The sequence below is a fragment of the Entelurus aequoreus genome, linkage group LG16 (assembly GCF_033978785.1).
Source record: "Entelurus aequoreus isolate RoL-2023_Sb linkage group LG16, RoL_Eaeq_v1.1, whole genome shotgun sequence".
Classification (NCBI taxonomy): Eukaryota; Metazoa; Chordata; class Actinopteri; order Syngnathiformes; family Syngnathidae; genus Entelurus; species Entelurus aequoreus.
This window is the reverse complement of record NC_084746.1, coordinates 21,613,112-21,632,538: the sequence shown is the minus strand read 5'-3', so window position 1 is coordinate 21,632,538 and position 19,427 is coordinate 21,613,112. Positions and strand designations below refer to the sequence as shown.

At 41.5% G+C, this 19,427-nt stretch overlaps 1 protein-coding gene and 3 long non-coding RNA genes across 5 annotated transcripts in view; 1 reads left to right on the top strand and 3 right to left on the bottom strand.

Moving 5' to 3' along the window:
* Positions 1 to 19,427, top strand: part of adat1 (adenosine deaminase tRNA specific 1) — a 249,004-nt gene that overhangs the window by 199,611 nt on the left and 29,966 nt on the right. The gene's annotated exons all lie outside the window — the stretch shown is intronic.
* On the bottom strand, positions 1,670 to 2,869 carry LOC133631296 (uncharacterized). Its single transcript, XR_009821434.1, has 3 exons — positions 2,723 to 2,869; positions 2,450 to 2,520; positions 1,670 to 1,773 (listed from the first exon to the last, which is right to left on the bottom strand). It is a non-coding gene; the product is annotated as an uncharacterized LOC133631296 (long non-coding RNA).
* LOC133631295 (uncharacterized) lies at positions 2,965 to 3,321 on the bottom strand. The gene is made up of 3 exons (XR_009821433.1): positions 3,304 to 3,321; positions 3,121 to 3,230; positions 2,965 to 3,031 (listed from the first exon to the last, which is right to left on the bottom strand). It is a non-coding gene; the product is annotated as an uncharacterized LOC133631295 (long non-coding RNA).
* On the bottom strand, positions 3,320 to 18,528 carry LOC133631294 (uncharacterized). 2 transcript variants are annotated; one of them, XR_009821431.1, is made up of 7 exons: positions 18,207 to 18,528; positions 4,473 to 4,550; positions 4,310 to 4,384; positions 4,178 to 4,204; positions 3,869 to 4,059; positions 3,549 to 3,666; positions 3,320 to 3,395 (listed from the first exon to the last, which is right to left on the bottom strand). It is a non-coding gene; the product is annotated as an uncharacterized LOC133631294 (long non-coding RNA). The 2 variants fall into 2 exon arrangements; XR_009821432.1 differs by lacking the exon at positions 18,207 to 18,528 and adding an exon at positions 17,559 to 17,663 and having other exon boundaries at positions 4,473 to 4,526.

Genomic DNA, 19,427 nt, shown 5'->3' with positions numbered 1-19,427 from the left:
TTTGAGAATTAGCTTTGATAATAATGATTGAGAGCCTCTGGCCCTCTGTGGATCATGGCCGCGGGGCCAATTTTGCCTGGCCCCTTGGGGCCTCTGTGGGTCGTGGCCGCGGGGCCAAGTTGGCCTGGCCCCTTGGGGCCTCTGACCCTCTATGGATCGGGGCCAAGTTGGCCTGACCCCTCGGGGCCTCTGGCCCTCTATGGATCATGGCCGCGGGGCCAAGTTGGCCTGACCCCTTAGGACCTCAGGCCCTCTGTGGGTCGCGGCCGCAGGGCCAAGTTGACCTGGCCCCTTGGGGCCTCTTACCCTCTATGGATCGTGGCCGCGGGGCCAAGTTGACCTGGCCCCTTGGGGCCTCTGGCCTTCTGTGGCTCGCGGCCGCGGGGCCAAGTTGGCCTGGCCCTTTGGGGCCTCTGGCCTTCTGTGGGTCGTGGCCGCGGGGCCAAGTTGGCCTGGCCCCTTGGGGCCTCTGACCGTCTATGGATCGTGGCCGCGGGGCCAAGTTGACCTGGCCCCCTGGGGCCTCTGACCCTCTATGGATCGTGGCCGCGGGGCCAAGTTGGCATGGCCCCTTGGGGCCTCTGACCGTCTATGGATCATGGCCGCGGGGCCATGTTGGCCTGGCCCCTTGGGGCCTCTGGCCCTCTGTGGGTCGCGGCCGCGGGGCCAAGTTGACCTGGCCCCTTGGGGCCTCTTACCCTCTATGGATCATGGCCGCGGGGCCAAGTTGGCCTGGCCCCTTGGGGCTTAAGATTATTATTTTTGCAAAAGTAGTTTTGCTTGGGTCGCGGCCGCGGGGCCAAGTTGGCCTGGCCCCTTGGGGCCTCTGGCCCCCTGGGCCTGGGCCCGGTAGGCCCGGTCATTAATCCACCTATGACTGCGGACCGCTTCAAAATGTGTCCCACGGACCAGGGGGAGGGGGGGTGTTTTTTGTTTGTTTTTTTCATAAAAAAATACAATCATGTGTGCTTACAGACTGTATTCCTTGCAGACTGTATTGATCTATATTCCCACACAGCAAAAACACTCCGCGGCGGATCCCCCGCCGCGCAGGTATCGCGCTTTCCGGAACGGAACCGCGAAACGGACCAGCATCGGCGTCCATTTGCACTCAGGAACGTATCCGCCACGGCGGCAGGTAGCGGATCCGCCGTGGCGGCGCGCTGAATGCGCTCCGCACCCATGATCAAAGCCTTATTTCCGCGGCGGGTGCGCCGTGACGGCGCGCTGCATCCACTCCGCACCCAAGATCAAAACCTAACCTCCCGCCGCGGACCAGCAACGGACTCATAAAAACCCTGGCTCATCTGGCCGTTTTGGACCCCTTTATCTTATTTTCAAAATCCCTTCTGTTCTTGCTGTAGGATAAAATAGGAAACTAAAAAATTCACTAAGCCCTACTACAGCAATATATGCTTACATATGCATTGCCTTGTATTTTTAAACTAACAATATTGTCAATAGGCAGAAACAGAAAATGGTCAATTCACTCTATAAAGTAAATATATATAATATATATTTAAAAAGTAAATATACATATTTAATCTATTAGGCTACAACTTCAAAGAAACACTGCTCCATGCACAGCTAACATATCAGAAAATGAATAACTGGTGAATGACAAGAAGTCCAATAAAAGGTTGTTTATTTATACATATACATCTCTATTCCTCCTCGTTGCCCGATCCCCCGCCAAGTTGAACCACCTGATGGCGTGTTTGGTGACCTCAGCGTCCGTGGCTGACCTTGTCAACACATTTTTACTCACAGCACCTGTAATCAAACAAGATTACAAGACAGATACGTTTATGTTTATGGTAGGAAGCATCCAAAGCCAAGTATGCTTACACAATACAAAATATGTGATAGGTATTAAGGAGATTACATTTGGGAAAAAAAACATGACTTAAAGTTACTAGAGGTGGTTAAAATAAGGTGCGTAAACTATGAATTTGTGATCAGGGTATAGGTGTGCAAGACATCCAAAATGTTCAAACAATATCGTTATTTGGTTCCTTGATCAGAGTACTTGTTTGGCTCTGTTGGATGACGGCGGCGGGGGGTTGGGGGTGGGGGGCATAAATAAATATCCATAACCCAACTTTGGGAGGTTGACATTGTTTTCTTATTATATTTGTACTATCATTCTATGTTTGTATTCGTGTAGGCCAGGGGTGTCCAAAGTGCGGCCCGGGGGCCATTTGCGGCCTGCAGGTCATTTTTTAACGGCCCCAGGGCACATTTTTTAAAAATATGATCGAAATAAATAAAAAACATTAAAAGTGGTATTTAAAGAGCAAACAGGTGAAATGTAACAAGAAAATGTAGCAATGTTTACTCTAATCACACAAAGCTGCCATGTAGGCTGTTTCTTTCTTTAAAAAATAATAATGAATCAAAATCAATGTCATTATGAAATATTGACCTATTCAAGGCTTAAGAAGTTTACCTTCGCAATCAGCTGGTCTTGGTTGTGCTTAATAGTTTCCAGCAGGCTAAGGATGTGGATTACCTCAGGCGCTGTTGACAAACAGCAGTATAAAATTAACATGTTTCAGTGTTTATCCTCATTCACATAATCCTGACATTAGCTATTGACCTTAGTTAATGACAAAAGTTATTGACAAAGTTTGAAGAAAATATGTGATTGCTTGTGAATTTGAATTTTTTCCAAAATTTGTGGCACAGAATGACCATCCGGTATTTGTCAGTTATTGCTCACCAGAGCAGGAAATGTAGTCGGCCATTCTTCCCCCTCGCCATGTTGGCCTGTAGGCCAGGCTGGATCCAGGCTCCTCTGTCTGCCACATGTTGAGGGCTGCTGGTGAGGGGGGTGGAGGGAGTCGAGGAGGGACTGCCGTTCCTAGTGAGGTGGGCATTGTGAGAGAGCCATCAGTTAACCATGACTGGTAATACCCAAGGGGCCTATCTATACACTAATATTTCAGAGATCAGTCCCTACCTTGTCTCTGCATGTTTAATGCAGGTGCTGGTGAAGGCATATGAATGCGTCCTTCCCCATGGTGAGGTGCTAAGGGAGATAAATTGGTATTAAATGGTTGTGATCTGTTAACCATGGTTACTGGATGCTGAGATATTATTTCAGAGATCAGTCTTTACCTAGAAAGTTATCTCCAGTTGAGGAGTCGAGTTGACAAGTACTCATGACTCTTGCTGGCACTCGGCGAGACGGTGGAGCTGGGAGAAGGGATACAAGGAGAGGGGAATATCTTTAGCACTAAGAATGTTAACCATATCTTTTGGTGGTTTTGTTGTTTTCGATGTTAAGAGATTATTCCTTACTCTGCCTGTGCAATTGGCTTGTCAACGCCAGAGATGTGAGGTCACTATTTCCCGGGTCTTCTTCGCTATCATCTGAGTCCCCGAGACGATGGCTGTTGGGTAACCATATCATTAGGATTATTGCAATACCAAAATTGCCAAATATACATATAGTACAAGCATCTCTGGTCTATTTTTGAATGCTACCGGAAATAACCTTCCTATTACTGTAGAAACATGACAAAAACAAGACGGAACACACTTACACTGGCTTCCTGTTCCTTTTTTCTGGCAGCTCCTCGTTCTCTGCCTCAGATTGCAGGTCTGAGGTGTCGCAGCCCTTTCCATATTGTTGCATTATTTTTAATGCGTCTTTGTAGTTGTCTAAAATTGAATATGTTAAAATGAACATGAGTTTCAAATTAGCTGTAGAGCTGAACAGAATATTATTATTATTGATGATGATAAATCAGGTCTCTCTCTTACAAGACACCTGGTCAGAACATAGACACAATAGGTTATTCCAAGCATAAAGAGAAGCAACTATGACGTTATTTTTAAACAAGAAGATTATGAATTTGCATACCACAAGTTCGGACAACAGAAACGTCAAATCTTGGCCAGTTTGGCTCATGCTGCTCCTCATTTAAAGCTGCCCTTTCAATTCTGTCGGTGTTTTTATAGCTGGGCCAGAAAACCATCCTATCATCATACCATCCACTTGGGACAACCGCAATGTCCCTGTTCATTATAAATTTAATCAGATGAAAAGGCACCCTTAATGTAGAAAGAAAGAAAAGGGGTATTTATTCATCGTCAAAGGAACAACGTGGACAAAAGCATGCACAGGTGTTAGTGTATACAAATAAGCAAGTAAGATGAGCTGAGATTTTACCTGAATGGTGCCCCAAGGTGGTAAGAACTATAAGAAAGGTAAAAGTACAGGTCATAATAGTCAGAACTTCAGCTCAATCGTAAAGTAGGGTTTGAAATTATGGGTGTAGTGTATACAGAGATCAGTCCCTACCTTGTGTAACTCTATGCATGTTTAATGCAGGTGCTGGTGAAGGCATATGAATACATCCTTCCCCATGGTGAGGTGCTAAGGGAGATAAATTGGTATTACATGGTTGTGATCTGTTAACCATGGTTACTGGATGCTGGATATTATTTTGGAGATCAGTCTTTACCTAGAAAGTTATCTCCAGTTGAGGAGTCGAGTTGACAAGTACTCATGACTCTTGCTGGCACTCGGCGAGACGGTGGAGCTGGGAGAAGGGATACAAGGAGAGGGGAATATCTTTAGCACTAAGAATGTTAACCATATCTTTAATATTAATGTGGTGGTTTCGTCTACAACGCTAAATATATCCTGTGGTGTACCTCAGGGATCAATATAGGACCTAAATTATTCAAAGTCTAGATAAATGACATTTGTAAAGTTACAAAAGATTTAAAGTTAGTATTATTTGTGGATAATACAACAGCGTTTTGTTCAGGAGAGAACACACAGAAGATAATACAAATAATAACAGAAGAAATTAACAAATTAAAAAGATGGTTTGACAAAAACAGACTATCTTTGAATCTCAGTAAAACTAAAATAATGCTATTTGGTAACAGTAGAAGAGAAAGTCAAACACAAATACAAATAGACAGAATAGAAATTGAAAGAGTAAATGTGATTTTAATTTCAACATACTCAAATTGATCTACTTTTAATGTTTTCCCTTTCATAAATCATAATTCCTCCCCCCTTTGTCACTCGATCTGTCTTTTCTGTAATCTTGTCCCCCGGGACATTAATTAGAACGAAAGGTGTTGTGGGTTTTAACCATGTCTCTGATAGACAAGGTAATCCGGATTAGAGTCTGACAGTAACTGCTGGATTTGTTCAGTATGTTTCCTGTGGTAGAAAGTTTAATAATGCGGACACGTTTGTTACTGAATACTTTCTACAGACTTCTGTCTCTCTGCGACTTTGTGTATGTAATAAGCAACTATAATTTTTTGATATGCTTAAATTTTATTTTAGCTCAGCTGTTGTGTAGCTGCTAGCTCTTTGTAGCCTACAGCAGGAGTGTCCAAATTGCAACCAATAGCTATGTTTTTAACAGACAACCGAAATAATTGAAAATGTGGTATCAGCGTATCGGTTCAATTAGCTGCAGCTACGCCCTGTTTTATCATTTGACCTACATTTTTGGTTTCGTAGGCAGGACAGAGGGAACAATGTGGGTCATTAGTTGTCCATCTTATACCATTCTAATTGTTGTAAGGATAGTTCACATGAGCGGCCATACCTTGAGTCCCACCATATATAAGAGTCAAAAGGCTCCTATTATGAGTCGTCTAATTGGTGATCATACACTTTGGCGGTTTGGGTGGCAGGACACACGGACGCACCTCAGTCAGCCAGTGCCAGGACAGTTGGAGCAGTCCCCGTCCTCCACTCATTCCTGGGAGGCGTCCCCATTAGTTGTCCGCTGATGTCGTGCTGTCAGGCAACATCAGGAATTTCCTTCTGTGCGGTATTGAATTGTCAGGGCACAGTTCGTAAGCAGGTCACCACAAGGTGTGTGCAGGTTGACCACAAAGGAATGCTTCAAAGATTGTGTTGAACATTGTCCGTTGACACTTATGTCCAGCAGGGGTCTGTTTGTATCCTGCTGTTCGTCCCGCTGTCACACCTGTATTTTTTGTGAGCATGTTCTGGCTACAACTTTGGAGCTTGTCTTGTTCAGAGAAGCTGGCAGTCCCCCGGCTGCACATCCTTTCCACCCTCGCTTGACCTAGCACAACCGTGGCTACCACCCAAGTCCGTCTGAATGGTTTTACGTTTTGTTGAGGTTTTTTCCTCCAGAATTTGGAACTCAAAACATGTACACCCATCGTTTTCATATCCTCTCGGTTAGTTCAATTTTGCATATCACGTTTTTTTTTTTAAATTACAGTCTTAACTATCCCATTAATTGCTAATCAATAACCTTAATTCAAAGATTATACGTACCACTTCATGTGTATTTAAGTACCCTTTTAATTCACTTAAAGATTATGTATAAGTTAATTTAAACTATCATTTGTCTATCAGTAGGCGCGAGCAAGCTGTCATGCTTGCACTCTGACCTCCCGCTGTGCGTGATACTCTCCAAAACAAAGGAATGTTTTTATTCACGTTTCTCCTTATCTTTCAGCTAAATCTTTTAATCTTTTAACTTTTAACGTCTGCACTGTGTTTATTTTTATTGTCTGCATTTTAATTTTGTTTTTATTTTCTTTCATTTCCCTTTGTTGTCTGTGAAGCACTTTGAGTCTTGTCCTTGCCTTGTCTGTCTCCGACTGGTTATCTAACCTATTCACAACAAACATACAAGGCCATGCTCTAAGCGCCAGCCCTAATCACACTTCTCCTCTTTTTTTCTTTTTTTTTTTTTAACTTTACATATCGGCTCTTATTCTAATTATTAATGTAGGCTGTTATTTGTAATTATTATTCAACACTATTCACAGCAAACAGTTGTAAAGTTATAGTTATTCGCATTATACTCTCAAAATCTATAGCTAACTGAAAGCTGTTGAGATTTGGTTTGCCTACTTCATCTCAGTGGCCTAGTGGTTAGAGTGTCCGCCCTGAGATCGGCAGGTCGCAAGTTCAAAACCCCGGTCGAGTCACACCAAAGACTACAAAAAATTTGGGAGCCAAATCACCAAACATGATTCCCCCACCTCCCAGGGGCAATCACGGGGGATGGGCCAAATGCAGAGGACAAATTCCACCACACCCAGTGTGTGTGTGACAATCACTGGCACCCCAACTTTAATTCTAACTTTATTCTGTCATGCCATTATCCTCTTCTAGCTCAACATCCAGAAGTATGGTGTACTGAAATGTGTAAATACAAATATAAATTACTCCAAACTAAAATGTCAGACTGCACTTTAAAGTTACTTTTATTAAATTAATTTCCAAACTAACCACCACCACAGCAGACATCTTCCTCAATCCTATCCCAATACTCCCATAAATTAGAAAGGTGTTTCACAACAGTGGTTAAGTAGTTATTTTAAGTAATAGATCTCAATATGTAGTAATTAATAAGACTAAATTTGCCCTAGTGTGTGAATGTTGTCTGTCTATCTATCTGTGTTGGCCCTGTGATGAGGTGGCGACCTGTCCAGGGTGCAAAGTCAAATTGTGAAACAAAAATTAAAGTTAAATCAAGTGGAAATTGACAGAGTATATGAACTACATTCTTGAGAATAGTAATTGATCATTAATATGTTGGAAGCCACATATTGAACATATTAAAGAAAAATATCCAAATCCATTGCTATTCGGTATAAAGTTAAACACATGCTGAATAAGAAATGTCTGCACATGTTATATTATTCATTTATTTTTCCATATGTAATATTGTTTTGAAGTTTGGGGAAATGTTTATAGAAGAATTATAGACCCAATACTTAAACTTAAAAGGCTCATTTCAATATTACACAAAGCATTATTATTATGATCATATCAATCCATTTTTTAAGTCATAATGTGTTAAATGTTCAGATAATTTAATTTTAAAACAATGGCAATTATGTTTCCAAGTAAAGAACAACAGCCTTCCAGTTTGTATTCTTAGCTTGTTTACATTATGAGGAGAAAACTATCATTTATGGGGGATATTGATTTTTGAAATAGGTCAAGTAAAATAAAATAAAAACACAAATGTATTTCAGTTTTAGGAGTTAAATGATGTACCATCCTCAGTGATGAGCTGAACACATGTAGTTTTTTGTTATGGTTTAAGAGACCCTTGAAAAGTAAAGTTTTTTAACATTATGCAATATAGTAACAATTACTTTCATCTTTTAACGTTGATGTTCCAGGTAATTTAATGTTCAGTAATTGTATATCATAGGCCAATATAAGCTTTGGCTTCCGCCTATTCTTTTTTTTTTTTCGGTCATTCTTTTTTCTTTTCTTTTCTGTGTGTAAATGTGTATGATTGTTAATATGTCTAATTTACTGTTAAACTGCTCACACAAATTGGTTGATGGTTGATTACATGACCAAAATAAACTTATTTCATCTATTCATTCATTATCTATCGCACTCATAGTTTTATTCCATTTTGCATGTAATTATTCCTATTGATTTCTTCCCCTTTCACTCAAACAACTAAACAAACAACTAAACAAACTTGCAGCTAACCACAATCAACAGCATACTATTTACGAATCCAAAATAATCAGTCTTATAAAATAATTTTCACCATATTGCTCATTTGTTGTGGTCTTACTTGACTTATTTGGACAAACAAAAAAATAAGAATAACTAAAACGTTTTAAAAATTAAATAGTGATTAAATTATAATAAAGATTTCTATACATATAATCAATCATCAACCTTCTTTGGATATTGCAATAGAGATCCATCTGGGCTCGTGAACTTAATTCTAAATATTTATTTTGTTGAAGAATTATTCTTCTATAATTATATTTATAAAGGATTTTGAATTGTCGCTATTTTAAAATATTTAAAATCTCAGGTACCCCTTGGCATACCTTCAAGTACCTCCCTTTTTTGTCCGAGCGGAAACACCATACCCTCCTTTGAGAACTACTGGTTTAGCCTATAAAAAATCCTTTGTCTCATACATCATTACACTGTACAACTCCTCTTTGGGGGGCTAGGATGACAGGGAATGCAAAACAATAACAGTGCAATACTTTTTTATATCATGGTCGTTAATGCCTAGTTTCTCTTTTAATAGAATCTATTTTGTTTCCATTTATACCCTTATTAGTTACTGTTTACTTTTTAGTTCTTCTTCCAAAGGGAACTCTCCTGAAGGAATCAATAACGTTTTATCTGTCTATCTATCTATCTATTACTAACCCGAGCACAATTCATGACGTCATGCTCATCTTGCAGACAGTTATTTCCATTTAGTTTTATTCTCTATTTGTAATTCTACATGCACCAATGTCACATAAAAATTTGCTTTCTTTGTTATTTATTTACATTATTATTTCTGGTTTACTTGCTGTCTGTTTACTTAAGTTCTCATATTTTGGTCTGTCTTCCTTCTGATTAGAATTTGTTTAACGCTTCTCTACGTTTTGTTTTGACAATGGCGCTGAGTGGCTCTTATCTGTACTTCCTCAGACTCTGTTTCACAGATGCCCTTAGATGTATTAGAATATAAATTTAACTTTTATTTTATTGTGTGTTTATTCCTAAAAAAATTAAAATGTCAATGTATAATCAATTTATCTTTCTCAAATTTAAATTCAATATTATTAATTTATTTGTTGTATAACTATTAATTCAAAGTTACAATGTGTCCTAATCTATGATGTTCGTGCGTGTGTGTTTGTCTCAACTTCCACACAGAAACTGGATGGATCAGATAAGCAACAAGGCTGTACCAAAAAAAAGTATACTAGACATATAAATGAATGATGAATTAAACAATGTTTCAATGTCCCACAATCCGTATTTATTGATTGATATTTAAACGTGTAATTTTCCATATATCTATTATTTTACTGGACTTAGCAAGCACCTACTACTAGCACACTCTACAGACCGAGAATAACTGTTCAACCACACTTAGTAATGCCAAGCTAGATGCTAACTTAGCCTTACTATGACTCAGTAAGCAAACTTTTGCTAACACAATGCTAACCTAGCTCAATGCTATCCTAGCTCAATGCTAACCTAGCTCAATGCTATGCTAACACAATGCTAACCTAGCTCAATGCTATCAGTGTCACTCCTCTTCGAACCAATGCCTCACGCAGCTGTCACTCACACAGCCTCGTCACACGCACACACTCTTATCTCAAAATGTCTCCCAGCTTTTTTTTTAATTTTTTAATTTTTTATTTTTTTTTATATGCGTCACACAGTCACTCACACACAGAGAATTTACCAGCACAGTTAAAAGTAAATGCAATAGACAACTATTTTTCTCATCCAGAAGCACAGCTGTATCATATCAGAACCTTAATAATAAGAACAACATTTATCATTCACTCTTAGATGGACAAATAGTCAAGTTTAAGGAGGGTATTCTGGACTTCCCTGCTTAGGCTGCAGCCCCCGCGATCCAACCTCCGAGAGCGGAATAAGATAATTAAATGGATAAATCATTCACTAATATGTTTTCTGTACATAAACGTTGTCTACTTTCTCACACGCACACACATTTTAGACAATTTCCAGACTTTTACAGATAGCGGGGCTGTGAAAAAAGCGTGAGGGGAGGTTGCGAGGGGGGGGGGGGAAGGAAGGGGGGGATTAAACCAGACAAGAAACCAGGTGCTACACAAAAGTTATTAAAATACGCAGATATATATATATATAAATTTAAAAAACACACACATTTTTATCCCACAAACCACTCCCCCCTGGACCGGACCAATATAAACAACTAATGCACGCGTGCTTTTGTGGAATCGGCCGTCTCATATCACAAAAACCAGGTTCCATCATTGCTCATAAAACGGTGATTAACCCGTTTCATTGGAGCAGCACCTGCGTTATCAAACTGACCAACACGGATCACTGGCCTCTAAGGCGCCATAGGACCACCAGGAATCACCCAGCATCCTACAGACATCGTGTCTGGTCAGTCCCATACAGTTTCACCAAGTTTCACCAAAGCTCTACCATATGGAGCCCGAGACGCCACCTGTCTATTCTGCAGCCATTAAACAGATTCGTGACAACTTGGCTCAGTTGATCTCCTTTACCGGAGTCACTGAATGGTCACCTAATATGAGGCTTTTTTACACGCTGAGTCACAAGGACTAGGGACCGCTGCAGTTTCCACATATGTTGTGTGTCAATCTTACCACTGAATTGAATACACAAAGCTTAGTATCCTTTAGAAGGTTTATTATTAATTACAGACCGACAGGAACATCACACTGCCGGCCGGCTCCGTCACATGTGTGTGGTGTTACATAACAACTGGTACCTTGAACAAATCCGTTTCCTGTTCCGGGTCGTGTGACCAGATGGATAACCAATACATGACATCCCTCTTTTCCTTGGAAATAAACTTGTACCGTAAACAACCTCTGTACTGACCCTTAAAACCACAAAACGTTTTCTCCAAACAAACCTGTGAAACCATTGCACAGTAACATGTGGAACACTTTTTTTCCCAATGCACAATAACTCTCTTTTCTTTTTTTTTTCCAATGTAAGTCAACCTAGGTCAAGACAAAAATCACTGAACCTTCCAGGCGGTTTTGTAACCCTTTGGGGTCTGGCCTTTGGCACCTCTGACATCCGGGTGTGGTGTGGAGTGTGATTGTCATTAGTCTGTCCCTCTGTGTCCACTCCAAGTGCAATGTCCTCCGTCCACTGCGTCTCCTCTTGTGTGTCGTGTCTCTCTGTTGGTCGGTTTGTCACATATCTCTTTACATGTGTGGTGTTTCTCTGATATCTCGCTCCTGTTGGTGATTCAACCACAACCTGATTCCCTGTTTTGCTCACCACTTTATGTGGTGTCGCGTTGAAGGGTGTGGTGAACTTGTCCACCTTGTCCTGCTGTACGAGCACTGTGTCTCCAACGTCTACTTGTGAGTACTGAGCTCCCCGTCGTTCATCAGCATAGAGCTTTGCTTTTCCCTTTTGCTCTGCATCTCTATCACGTACTTCCAGCGACGCTGTGTGTGATCCACAGAGATCTGGCAATTTTCCCCTCATCCTCCGATTGAAGAGTAGCTCAGCAGGGCTCTTCCCAGTAGTAGCATGTTCTATGCTCCGGTACACAGTCACATACTTCCTTAGTTCACGTTTCCAGTCCCGTCCTTCTGCATGGGCGATCCTTATCCTTTTCATTAGTGATGAGTTCTGACGCTCAACTTCTCCATTTGCTTGAGCCCACTTTGGAGTCGTTTTCACGTGTGTGATTCCATTTGTCTCGCAATACTCCTTGAACACGTCAGACTTGAACTGTGGCCCCTGGTCTGACCTGCAGGTAACTGGCAGTCCGTGTCTGCTGAAAATAGACTCCAGACTGTCCACAACCTTCTCTGCAGTTGTGGAGGTCATAATGTCATACTCATAATAGCGACTGTAGTAGTCCACCACCACAAGTATGGAGTGGTTAGTTGGCAGCGGTCCTAGCAGATCTATGGCCACATCTTGCCAGGGCCCGTCCGGTAGACTTGTGGATCTCAGTGGTTCTGGTGGGTCATGTCTGGCTACAATCTGGCATCCATGGCAGGCCTTACAGTACTTCTCGGCTGCCTTCTCCATGCCAGGCCACCAAACCTTGGTTCTGAGGTGCTGTTTGGTTCCCACTATTCCCAAATGTCCCTCATGGGCTAGTGTAAGTGCTCGTGCTTGCAGTCTCTGAGGCAGCACTATGCGTGTCCCCCGTAACCCAATGTATCCAATAGTACATAGCTCGTTAACAATTGGTGCATACTGTTTACAATTATCAAAACATCCGCTTGTTATTGCATTGCGTACCTCAATTAATTCTGGGTCAGTAGCAGAGGCTTCCTCTATCTCTCGTGTAGTAAGTGCTTTGGGTGTGGCACTCATTGCTACAAATCTAACATACTCTTCTGAATCATGTTTGTGTACCTCTTTCTGTGCTGTGTTGCCCAGCAGCCGTGACAATGGGTCTGCTATGTTTTGTTTTCCAGGTACGTATACAACTCTGAAATCATATGGCTGTAATCTGAGGACCCATCTCTCAATGCGTGCGGATGGTTTGGATCTAGGGCCATATATAACCTCTAATGGCTTATGGTCTGTGACCAAATCAAATCTCTTGCCATACACATAAGGATGTAGCCTCTCACAAGCCCATACTAGAGCTAAAGCTTCGCGCTCTGTCTGAGAGTACCTACGCTCACAGTCTGTCAGGCTGCGACTCACGTAGCACACAGGTACCATCTCCCCCTGTTGTTTTTGCACTAGCACTGCACCTAACCCTACTGGACTAGCATCTGCTATCACCTTGGTTGGTGCGTCTTTGTCAAAGTAGGCTAGTATAACAGCTTTTGCTAATTCCTCCTTCAAAACCTGAAACGCTTTTTTCTGTTCTGGACCGAACTCAAATGGTACGTCTTTTCTGGTCAGGCGTCTTAAAGGTTCTGATATTGTTGCAAAACCTGAGATAAATCTCGAACTGAATCCTACGAGACCCAAGAAGCTCCTAACTTCCGAAGCATCCTCGGGTTCTCTGGCCTCTACTATAGCTCTGACCCTCTCTTCTGTAGGACCAATCCCTTTCTGTGTCAGAAGTATCCCCATGAAAACCAACTTGTCCATGTTGAATTGACATTTATCTGGATTTAGTGTTAAACCACACTGTGAAAGCCTCTTCATCACAGCATGTAACCTCTTGTCGTGTGTTTCCTGATCTTGTGCATGTACTATCACATCATCTGATATGTTCTCGACACCCTCGATGCCGGCTAGTGCATTGGCTATCTCATGCTGGTATTGCTCACTGGCTGATGAGACACCAAAAATCAGCCTTTTGTACCTGTACACTCCATTGTGTACTGCAAAAGTGGTTATATCTCTTGACTCTGGGGTCAGTTCTAACTGATGGTAGCCCCATTTAAGATCTAGCTTGCTAAATATAGCAGAGCCATTCAGGCCTTGTAAAACGTCATCCACGGTTGGAATAGGGTACCGTTCTCTTATGATCGCTTCGTTGGCCCTCCTCATATCTAGACACAACCTGATATCATTGTCAGGTTTTGGGGATATCACCACGGGGTTTAACCAAGGGGTGGGACCTTTGACACACTCTATTATGTCTAGCTCAGTCAGCTCCTTTATTTTATTCTCTACAGCCTCTCTGAGGTTGTATGGTATGCGCCTGAGAGGCTGTGCCGCTGGCTTGACTTTTGGGTCTATGTATAGGCTGAGCTGTTTGGTTTTTAATTTTCCTACACCCTTAAATACCTTTGGGTATTGTTGCCTGAGGGTGCCTTTGATGTCTGTAACTACAGATACATTCTCACCTATTTTCAGCACCCCTAGTTTCATGGCTGTCTTTCTCCCCAGTAGTGGTTCACCATTACCCTTGATTACAATGAACTCTGCCTGTTCAGATCTGTCACCGATGGTGATTTCACACTCAAACATCCCCTTAATTGGCAGTGGTTCACTGGATGAGTATGGGTACAAATTCCTCTGCTCTTTTGGCACATAAGAATTACATTTGATATTTTCTGCTTTTAGTTTTTCCCATACATTTGTTCCCATCACATTGCTCTTAGCACCAGAATCAACCAGCATTTCCACCTTAACTCCCCCCACACAAAATGTAAGTTTCTCTGACATGTCATCCTCTTTCACATTGAATGTAAACTCACTGTCATGTTCTACCTCCAGATTGTTCACATTTTGGTTTCTTGATCCTCTTGAACGGCACATTTTGGCGTAGTGGTCCTTCCCGTTGCATTTGTGACATGTCTGTCCACGTGCAGGGCATTTGGGATCTTTTGCCATGTGATCAGCGCATCCACATCTGAAGCACTTCCTCTCCGAAGTGGCGCCTTCTTCTTTTTCCGCTGTTTTCCCTCTAGGTGTAGAGTATTTCCCTCCTTTTTGAGCAACGCGATGCACAGCCTTCGTGTCCCTCCCGTAGACTGTAGGTTCCCTCTTTTCCTCAGTTAGAGACATGGCTGCCATCTGTTCCTCGATCCTCTCACATTGTGAGGCTAATTCCAATGTGCGGGCAAGAGTCAACGTGTCCCCTTCCTCCAGTAGCTTTCTGCGCACATATGATGATGTACATTTATTCAGGATAGCGTCCCTTATCTGGTTGTCTGTGTCAGCCTGAAAGCCGCAATCCCTCGCAGTCCGTCTCAAACGTGTAGAAAACTGTTGCACCGTCTCACCTGTTTCCTGGCACAACTTGTGAAACGTCTGGCGGGCATATGCTGAGTTGACTTTGGGCACGAAGTAGGTGTTCAGCGCCGTGACTGCCTTCGCATAGTCAGTCACCTCCCCGGTGTCTGGTAGAGTTTGGAACACATCCTGGACGTCTGGTCCCGCCAGGTGTAAAAGTAGAGCTCTTCTCCTCTGCTTCACCACAGCCGTGGCGTCAGCATCAATAATCAGTCCTTTCCCATCAGCATATAATTCAAACGAAGTCAGCCAACGGGTCCATCTCGGCCCGAGCGTGGCTGGGTCCGTGTAACATGCGAACGTTTGAATCCCCGACTTGTCCATGTTGCTTGTTTAACTCCTTTTAACGTCCAACTAAACAGTCTTCAAACGTCCACAATAATCCTCGTCGCCATTGTTGTGTGTCAATCTTACCACTGAATTGAATACACAAAGCTTAGTATCCTTTAGAAGGTTTATTATTAATTACAGACCGACAGGAACATCACACTGCCGGCCGGCTCCGTCACATGTGTGTGGTGTTACATAACAACTGGTACCTTGAACAAATCCGTTTCCTGTTCCGGGTCGTGTGACCAGATGGATAACCAATACATGACAACATAGACAGGTGTCTCGCACTTTCACAGACGTATCAATTTTATATGGGCCAAATGTGCCACCAGTTAGCAACCCTTGCCTTAAATTTATCTTTGTCCAACTCTGGCTAATTCTGATGCACTTGCAGAAAGAAGCATCCTCTGCCAGCAACGACAGAGGATGAAGAGGTTAAAAGAAAATTTTCGTCTCACATCGTCTGTGCTTCTACACTCCAAACCACCAAAATTCTATCAACAATCCCCTAATGTTAAAAACAAGAAATCACAAATATTCAACAAACACACAGACAAATGATCACATATAAAACAACTCAATCCAACCATAATTTACCCCAGTCCAGGTTGTTTTTGGAGAACCTGACTAAACCTATCTTTTATGAAAAAAAATTTCAGTTTTCATCTTACCGATCCCGTTTCTCTTCAGACAGACAACTTTTACACAATAAGCAAAATAGCTTACCTTTTATTAGATGCGCGCGTGCAAGCGTTGTCTGCCTGAGAGAGAAGCCGGGAGCGGATGTTGACTTGCAGAGTTCTGGACCATCCTAGTTCGTGACGCCAATTTGTGTAGTGGATTGTCCGAAGCTTAAGCAAGCAACAAAAGTAGTTTAGTACAACAAATTTATTTACCCATTATCAGAAGTGCAGGTTGAATTAAGTTGTCCGTGCAAGCAGACACAATGTACTCCAGAGCACACAAGACACACACAAGCCAAAATCACTCCCGAGTTCCGGTCTTCTGCCATTCATTTATATGTCTGTTGTGCGTCATCGTTCCTTATCAAATGCGTCAATGTCTTGTTTTGCTTTTCCTATCTGTTCCATAACAACTCGAATTCTGTAGACAGGTTGGCACGACTCAATATTCACTTTTGTCCCACAACTGGTCCATTCAATGGCACAAAATACAAGAGTATTGAAAATGAGCGGACATTTTTAAAAGACAAGAAATATAGGTCAAAAGGTCAGAAATTCTACTACACTAGGTATAATGATTGATGATAAATTGAACTGGAAATCTCAAGTAAAAAATATACAACATAAAGTAGCAAGAAACACGTCAATAATGAACAAAGCAAAACATGTTCTAGACAAAAAATCACTTCATATTCTCTACTGTTCACTAGTGTTACATATCTGAGTTATTGTGTAGAAATATGGGGAAATAATTACAAAAGTACACTTCATTCATTAACGGTGTTACAAAAAAGATCAGTTAGAATAATATATAATGTTGGATATAGAGAACACACAAATCCTTTATTTATTGAATCAAAGATACTGAAATTCCACGACATAGTGAATTTGCAAACAGCTAAAATTATAAACAAAGCAAACTATAACCTGCTACCCAAGAATATACAACAATTCTTCTCAAAAAAAGAGGAGAAAAATCATCTTAGAGAGAAATGTAATTTAAAACATTTGTACGCACGTACAACACTTAAGACCTTTAGTATATAAGTATGTGGAATTAAATTATGGAATGCATTAAGCAAAGCAATCAAACAATGTACTAATATGATCAATTATTTATGCTTACATGTGGAAATAATAATAATAATAGTAAATAAAATAATAATAAAAAGGTAAATGAAGCATAAAATAGTCTCTAATAAATTAATTAAATAAAAAACAGCATATAAAATATATACATCAGCAAATAACAAAAATATAGATCAAGAAAAAGGATCCTTAATATGTGCAGCAATTTTTCCCACTCACATCACCTCATTTTATATTTTTTTCTACAATTAACTATGCCAAAAAACACATAGACATACCTTTTTTTTGTAATGGAAACAAAAACAACATGGCGTCACACACAGCTACTCCACAGTAAACAGGATCTCGAGCTCCACTAAAGAACAAAGAAATAAATAATACACACTCATATTAATAGCAAAGAACGGCTGTTTCCACTCTGTTAACGTTACGTTGTTATAACGAAGTAATAGCGACCTGGGCCTAAACAACACTGACAATAAAGTAATACGCTTTCGTTTCAACCAGTTGGAAATATGTGGAATATCGTAGCATGTAACCTACACACATTCACAGCGTCTAACAAAAGATAGCCTAAGTTAAAACACAGATAAAAGACAATTTTACAATAACACGGCGAAAAAATGACCGTCGTTGTGTGGGTTTTTTGACGAATAACACTCTTTTCCACTTTTCTTCGCTCGGGCCTCACCTCCCGCGTGCAGCCATTTCGAATTTTCTGAATACGTGACGTCAGACGCACGTCCCCATGCAAAGCATTCTGGGAGGCGGCGCTGGAAATAAAAGCCTTTTTTTACAGAATATAAAGTTTTACTGCTAGTCCTAATATCAAACAACGTCATTACAATCATACATAAATGATGATGGAAACACAAAGGCCGATCTTTACTGCGAATGTAGCAATAAATCAATAAATCTATACTTACGTTCGTGTTCCAGCAAAGAAAGTCCAGAGATCTTGGCTCATGCGCGTACACGCTAGTAGGCGCGTCCACGTCTGCGGGTGCAGACATTGGTCGGCTCAGCGCGCGTAGGCGGAGCCTATAACTCTAGGCGGCGCGCGCCGGTTTAGTTTGTCGCGTCCGCGTATGCGAATCAGACACGAGTCCGCTCAGGATCAGCTGTCTGACCGTACAATTTTCAGAGGCGGAGCTGTATCCTCTAGGCGGAGCCAAAACGAATGTGACAGTAACGCGGGTTGGGCGACTTGAAGGCGGATCCGTATAGCAGTCTTCTGCTGTGTGGGTTGATATATAATGTAGGAACCAGAAATATTAATAACAGAAAGAAACAACCCTTTTGTGCGAATGAGTGTGAATGAGTGTAGGGGGAGGGAGGTTTTTTGGGTTGGTACACTAATTTTAAGTGTATCTTGTGTTTTTTATGTTGATTTCATAAAAAAATTATAAATACATTTTTATTTTTTATTTCTTGTGCGGCCCGGTACCAATCGATCCACGGACCGGTACCGGGCCGCAGCCCGGTGGTTGGGGACCCCTGCCTGCCGCCCACACTGTAGCTAATGACCAAATTCTATGAACAGGGCAAAGTGAATACTGATTAGCAGAGGTGTGGACTCGAGTCACATGACTTGGACTCGAGTCAGACTCGAGTCATGAATTTGATGACTTTAGACTCGACTTGACAAAATGTAAAGAGACTTGCAACTCGACTTAGACTTTAACATCAATGACTTGTGACTTCACTTGGACTTGAGTCTTTTGACTTGACATGACTTGCTACTTTCCCCAAAACCCAAAGCTTAAAAAGTTATTTGGGAGTGCTCCGTATTTTTCATTTTCTTCGTCTGTGTCTATCAGCGTGTTGTTCCTGTCAGCTGGTGTGCTCTCAGTACAACAGCCAATCAAATTAGATCTACGTTGTTTTCATCACACAGCATTCATCCAATCAAATTGCAGGACAACCAATGAAGAAGAGTTGTCAAACAACGCAGCAGTGAGAAACAATTATGCCAAAGTTGGTTTTCCTTCGGGTATAAAAACTACGACTTGGTCAACAAAAAACGAATTGCCGTATGCAAATCACGCAGGTGGAATATTACAGACGGAGATGCAACAACTTCCAACTTCGTTCGACATTTGAAGTTGCACAAAGAAGGGTAAGTTTTGAATGTAAGATAACGTTTA